General features: G+C 41.7%; 1 pseudogene; it reads right to left on the bottom strand.

Annotated features, from left to right (window-relative positions):
* Window positions 1–3,148: 3,148 nt before the first annotated feature.
* LOC103252998 lies at window positions 3,149–6,153 on the bottom strand (annotated as a pseudogene).
* Between the last annotated feature and the right edge of the window lie 1,050 nt (window positions 6,154–7,203).

The raw sequence follows: 7,203 nt of genomic DNA on the forward strand, positions 1-7,203 counted from the left end.
CCAACAAAATAAACATTGTAATACTGGATTATGATGAAAAATATAAAATAAATATCTATGAGTTTGCACTGACATTCATAAATTATTGAATGAGTAAATGAGTGGATATACAAAGAAACATGGAGAGAATAGGCAAATCTCGCTCAAAGAATTCAAAATAATTCATGTAGATATTTCCCTTTCAAGGAGGTGGATTTTAACTTCCTATTCATAAAATATGGGCTTCTTTTAGAAACTTCCTTCCAAAGAGTAAAGTATTGAAAGAGAGCACAAAATAAACTTTATAGTACAGATTTGTGGCAAACAGTAACCCAGTCAATTGACCAAGATTAGTATCCACAGTAATAAGTTATGCTGATGACACACATACACAATAAGAAGTGACTAGAATGATGCTGTACCTCAATGTTCTTCCTCCCAGAATAACATAACCCCAGTCTAATTATGAGAAACACATCGGACAAATTCCAGTTGAGGGACATTCTATCATGTCCTACCATTACTTTTAAAAACTCTCAAGATAATCAAAAACAAGGAAAGTCTGAGCAACTATCATCATCCTGTGGAGGATGAGTAGACGAAAAGTACTGTTATATCCTGCAACAGAAAAAAAAAATCAAAGGAAAAACTAATGAAACCAAAGTAATGTATCAGTATTGGTTCATTTTGACCAATATATCATAATGGATCCAAAGTTGTGACAAATGTACCATTATCATTTAAGGTGATAACAAGGGGAAACTGAGTGATGGGTATACAGGAACTCTCTATATCATTTTTTCAACTTTTATGAAAATGGAAAATATTCTATAATGAATGTATATTAGAAAAAATAGTGAAGTTCTGCCTTTGCCTATGTTTGTCTTTCCAGCTCTGTTACCTGACTGGTTGGGTTCTACTGAGGATAACAGTCAAGTTGGAACCCAATAGCAGTTTGGAGTTTTAAAGTATGTGAGTCTTTGTAAAGGTAGGTGACAAATCTTATGAAAATGTGTTCTTTTAACCTCTTCACAAATACTTACAAATGTAAATTCTATGTAAAACTACTTTACTTTTTAAAATATTTATTTTGTTAGAAATCAGAATTTTTATATATATTTACAGATGGTTGATGTATACAAAACAAAATCATTAATCAAGTAATCAATTATTTTAACAAGAATTCTATACTTTGTAGCTTCTTTATGGTATTTTTTCCTCAAACTGCTTCAATTTACATACAGCTTTGAGAAGATTTGGTGGCTATGTGTCCCTGATGGGTTATTGTTTGAGTTGCAATTAGCACATCTGAAGTAGATAAATGTGGGGATTTTTCTAAATTTGGTAATTGTCAAGGTTAATAATTTGAGGCATGCCTGTTAGTATTTCACAATGGACTTGTCATTGGGAATTATGATTCATCATCTACATGGAATAACAAGGACAACAAAGAACGGAAACTTCTTAAGCAGTTGACTGTTCCAACTTAGAGTCTGCCAGGCTTTTAATTCAGAAGAAAGAGTTATGCCAATTACTCATGATTGCTGCAAGGCTCCAGGATTATTAACATAGGTTTACTACAAATGAGAGAAGTAGAAAAAAAATTAAAAGTTAGCCCCATTCTTCCATAAATTTCCCTTTATGTAATTTTCTATTTCTTTGTTCAATATTTAATTTAAAAAGCCGTAGATCATAAGATGCTCTTAAAATCTTTCACACCCAGAGACACAAAGGCCATTTACATGTGTCTTATTCCATGGTGCATCTTTTCAGTTATTTTAAAGGTCACTTCCCTCCTACATATACTATCCCTTAAATAAAATTAAAGATGAAAAATAATGGAGATCTTCTGTTGTTGTTTCTTCGGGTTTTAAGATCTTCTAGTTTATATGTCATGCTGCTTTGATGTTTTTTGACAGTTCACTATCTAGGCTATTGTGCCACCATGCAGGTTAGCTTAAAATGTCCTTAATACAAAAGCAATAAACACAAACATGCTCTTTGTTCTAAAAAAAAAAAAATTCCTCAGGAGCGATGAAGAGAACGCTCTGTGATGGTGTAAGGGACAACAATCCATAATTTACTTTGTCGATGTCTGTGTAATTTAAGCAGCAGGCAGAACAACCACACAGTTGTAGCTGCTCTGGGGAAAGGATACCAAGAGGCTCATAAATCATGGTAAGCATTAAAAGCAATAAGCATTCATCTTCTTAACCTCGTACAGCAATATGAGAAAGCCAAGCATCAGAACGTACAGAGCTTGCATCAGAACGTACAGAGCTTGCAGGGATAAAAGGTCCTGGAGTTTTTAAGGCTGCTCTCAATTAGCATTGACCTCTCATTTGCAAGTCAACAGAACTTAATTGTAAAGTTGATTAAAAAGGGACCCTTTCCATATCAAATAAAATTGAGTCAGTGATAAGATGTTTCTGCGCAACAGTAATTGTGAAACAGAGTCCTATGGAAACACTAACCATTTGCTTAGAATGGAACATGTCTCTTCCAGGGCTGCCTAAGGAAACTAATCCTAAAAATATCCAACTCCCAGGCTGTCGTGTTTAACTGAACACTTTAAAATGGTGAAATCTCATAAGAAACTCCACCTCCAGAATAGTCAAGTGAAGGAAATACAGACAGCTGGCTGTCTCCTATAACATTTACCAAATAAATGGTCTGTTACTAATTGTTTATATTTGAAAAATTTTGAGAATTCCAAATTTTAGGAAGGGTTTAGCACATCTCAAATTTACAGCACTCTTACCAAAAGACACTCGTCTAGGCACTGCAGGTGTGTTCACATTTATATGAATGACTGCTTGAGTTCAGAAGGGATTTATTTTTGTCTTGCTTTTGACGTATTTCACACATCTTGAGTTTTAGGGTTTAGCTCACACTTCATTCAGTTTCTCAGCATGGCTTGTTTAATCTGAGCTTTTGAACTTCAGATGAACTCAAAACTAAGCAAGCTTCCCCTGGTTTCAGTATAATTGTTGAAGTCTTTATTACTTCGGAGCACAGGAAATATTTATCTGGCACATTTTAGAAATCAGTATTTTTTTTTTTTAAGGCAAGTCTGCTATGTACACGGTAATCGACTCCTTGGGCAAAGCTATCTGCAGTTGTAAACGGGATATCCTCAGGGATCCGTTCTCGGTCCACTCTCCGGGTGCTAATTTTCCTTCTGCACCCTCATCCTGAGCTTAGCAAGTTCCTCTTCCAGACTTTTAATGTGTTCCTTCAGAGTGGCCTTGACCTGCTGGGCCTTCTGACCGGCTTGGCTTCGTGCTTCTTCAATCTTCCTTTCATACCACTTTTCCATCTGTGTAGAAACAGCCTCAAGAAAGTACTGGGTCAGTTCCAGTGCCTGGGAGGTGTCTTGAAGGTGAGGGGCAACGTGCTCGCTGCCTGCTGCTGGTGGCGGCTGCCCACAGTTGTTGCCAGCTGCCGGGTGCCGGGATCAGTGCCTTATCTGTCCGCTCTTTGCAGGTTTCTTAGTCTGGTTGCCTCTGTTCACACAGGGCCCTGCCTGCTGATCACACTTGGCCTCACTGAAGGGCGGCATGGCTGTCTGGACCTTGACGGTCCTCTGTCCGGAGCTGTGCAGTCTGAGGAAGACAGGTCCTGCTGCAGCCGGTGGGTGGCTGAGGAGCTGAGGGCCTTGTCCTTGGGCCTGACCACCAGAGGGGCACTGTCAGAGGGTGCTGCCGGACCGGCAGTCACCACCCCACCGACTGATCCACACCTGTGGAGGACTCGCACGAAGACGGTGCGGATTTGGTTCTGGAGGCCCAGGAATCTCCAGAAAGCTTCAGCTCCAGATTCTGAATCTTCAACAGGCCCTAGGTTTTTAATTCATCCACCAAGGCCATCTGCAGCTTCTCTCCCTGTGCTTCTCCGTGTCCGCGTGCTGCTGCAGGCGGCCCAGGGATTCCGTCCACTCCTCCGAGAGGGCTCCACCATCAGCTTGTCCAGAACAGCATCTGGTGCTGGGTCTTGCTCTCCATGTGGCCCAACTTTGTGTTCATCTTGACCTGGACCGACCCCAGCTCTGCTCTGTCGTCCTCCACGGCAGCCTCCAGCAGGTTCTCTCGCTTGTTGACCAGAGGCTCACATCGACAGCCGTTTATTGGTGCCTGCATCACCTTCCCGTCCTTGTCCCGGTACAGCGTGCAGAGCCAGTAAGCTCTGAACTCGTGGGGCGGGGGCGGGGATGAGCAGCGGTGGTGATGAGCGTGCAGGTTCTTCTGGCGTCCAGGCTGTTGGTCGGCTGGCGGGGTGGGGTCAGAAACTGCTGACACCTTGGGCCTTGACTTTCTCCTCCTGCTCTCCTTGGCTCTGGGCTCTGGGGAGGCTGACAGGAAATCTCTGGCCTCTTCTTCTCTGAGCACAGCCGGTTCCCTGCTGGGGGTGTCTCCTGCCGAGACACTGCTCTTGCTTTGTGCCACCTCATCTCTTGGCACCAACTGGGCCTTCCGCTCCTCCTTGAGCCTCTCCTTTTTCCTCAGGCTTCCCCCAGGACTGAAGTGCAAGACCTGGGGAGCTTTGGTGAGAAGAGCAACCTCCAGGTTGTTGTGGTAGCGGGCCGTCTCTAGCAGAGTCTGGCCTGCATTATTCACAATGGTTGCATCCGCTCCAGCTTCCAGTGAGATTTTAACCACCTTCTTGTGGTTTAGGGCAGCAGCAATGTGCAGTGCTGTGTCTCCAGCCTGGTTCTTTTCATGGACAGAACGGAAAGCACTGAGGAGCAGCCTAATGATGGGCAAGTGGTTATAGTGCACAGCAACGTGCAAACAGGTGTCGCCCACATTGTTTTTGAGGTCGATGCAGGACCCGTCCAGCAGGAGGAAACATGTGCTCTGGGAGTGGCTATTCTGGCAGGCCAGGTGCAGGGCCGTATTCCCTGCCTTGTTCCTGGCAAGCACGTTGGCACCTGCTTTGACGAGCAGCTTGGCTGACTGGCTGAAGCCATGCCAGGATGCTTCATGCAAAGCTGTGTTCCCGTCCTTGTCTTGTCTGTCCAGGGCACACCCTTCCTGGATGAGCACTGCAATGATCTCCGCGTTCCCCACCATCGTGGCCTGGTGCAAGGCAGTCTGGTCCCCATCATCCTGGACATTGAGGTCGCAGCCAGCCTTCAGCAAGATCTGGACCGCAGAAAGATGGCCCTTTTTCGCAGCAAGATGCAAGGACATCCGGCCATGTTTGGTATCAGCTACCTTGGCCCCCTTGTTGATGAGCTGAACCACGTTCTCGGCTTGGCCTTGTATGCAGCTATGAGAAGGCGTTCTGAAAGCACGGCAACTGCATCCTGCTGGCTCGTGAATTAGGAGAGAAAGAGGTTTTCGGGAAAGCAGGAGACTAGTTCCTTCAGTTCAACACGAAGTCGCTGGCCTGGGCCGGCACCCATGGGGAAAGGTGTTCGCAAGCATCGGAAGGTGCCTTTAAGATTATGCCATCTTTCAGACAGGCACTCACCTCAGCAGCCAGGACAGCCCAGGCTTCACAAAGGCAGAGCTGCAGCCCTAACGAACCAGGGCTTTGTGTGGATGGCAGGATGGTGGGGCTTGTTGGTGATCTTATTCTTCACCTGAGTGGAGCTACAGGAGAGGATAGCTATTGGGACTATTTGTGTGTGCGGTATTTGTGTGATTTGTGTACTCATCTTATGTATGCAATATATTTGGATGAAAATATTTTAAAAACTAAATGTGCAAATACAGGTTAAAAATGAAATGAAAAATCTTATAAATAGGAAGAAATGATTAGAGAACATTATGTTATATGTTAAATGCTATTTTTTTGGCAATTTAAAATGCTCTTTTATATTTCAAATGCTTCTGTAAAGTGGGTGACATAGAAAGAACAACTCACTTTTACCTCCTTTAATTTTTTTCTTAATAATTTTCTTTCTAGTCTACATAAAGCATTTATATGAGTGGAGTTGGAGGGTGGACTATAGGTTTATGGAATAATTATCCTAAGAATAACACTGAAATTAATTTATGTATAACTTTGTGCCCATTGTCGGTGACCAGCACTGACCAAGGGTGGGTTAGGACCACACTGGAGAATCTGGACGGAGTGAAGAGACCACTTGGAGGCAGTTCTTCTGGGGACAGTCTGATCAGGACTGAAGCCAAATTTTATTCGGACTCCTTCCAACTTATATACCATTTTCTATACCCTCCAGCAGTGTGATAATCACTTGCTGGAGGTGTACAAGTTCCGTGCTTTACAAACTATGCATCACAAGACCACCATGAGATCTGCAATTTCCAAGCAAACAATTCGAATTCCATGATGCCTGTCGTGCTTACATTAAGGTCACAGGTGCACAATTTCAATACAAATCGTTCAAAGTGTTTTCCATAATGTTCAATGAATCATTCATATTATACTCTTTGTTCTAAACCCTGATTAATTCAAAAAACTTTTCTAAGTTAACTCTAGGTTCAATCCAAGTTCACTGACTCCTAATATTTTTAACGATTAATATTATCAACTTAACACTATACTATAATCTGTAAGTTTACTTAAATGACTTAGCTGTTAGTTATACTATTATCCTATTACAATTTAACATAAATGACTTATAACTCAGTTAAAAACTTATTCTTAAACTACCAAACTTTACTATAATTCATATGTTTCATATGTCTAAACTTTAATTTTTATATAATCTAATGATTGACCTTTAATACTATGCTATATCCTATTAAGCTAATACCTCATCATTAATTCTTTTATAACTCGTATAGTAACTATTATATTTGAATAATGTAGCAAAAGGAAACAAAACAGCAAGCATAAATTTACGCAACTATGAGTGTATATGTATATATTTTATCCTAACAAGTCTACTCTAAAAATCAAATAGTAGCTCTCACACTCTTGAACAAGGGAATGCATGGCTGCCATGATGGTGACTGTGGGCTGAAGCAGACAGAGTTTCGGTAATTAATGAAACAAAAGAAAACGTTCTGCCTGGCTAGGGGCAGGGTGACAAAACTATCATGGTAATTTAGTTTCTAATCTTAGCCCTAGGGGAAACAGCTTTCGAAAGCTTACTAACCAGTCTACCAGGAAATAGAAGTTAAAAAATATCTAGAAAGAAGTAAAACTTAGAAAGACAGAGAAAAATGATTCTGCTGTGCACTTTCCATCAGGTGTATTGAGATTTACTTATAAGTTTTACTGCCATGTATGCACACTGGTCACTAATCG

The sequence above is a fragment of the Carlito syrichta genome, unplaced genomic scaffold (genome assembly GCF_000164805.1).
Source record: "Carlito syrichta isolate Samal-C Ts95f unplaced genomic scaffold, Tarsius_syrichta-2.0.1 Scaffold189178, whole genome shotgun sequence".
Taxonomy (NCBI): domain Eukaryota; kingdom Metazoa; phylum Chordata; class Mammalia; order Primates; family Tarsiidae; genus Carlito; species Carlito syrichta.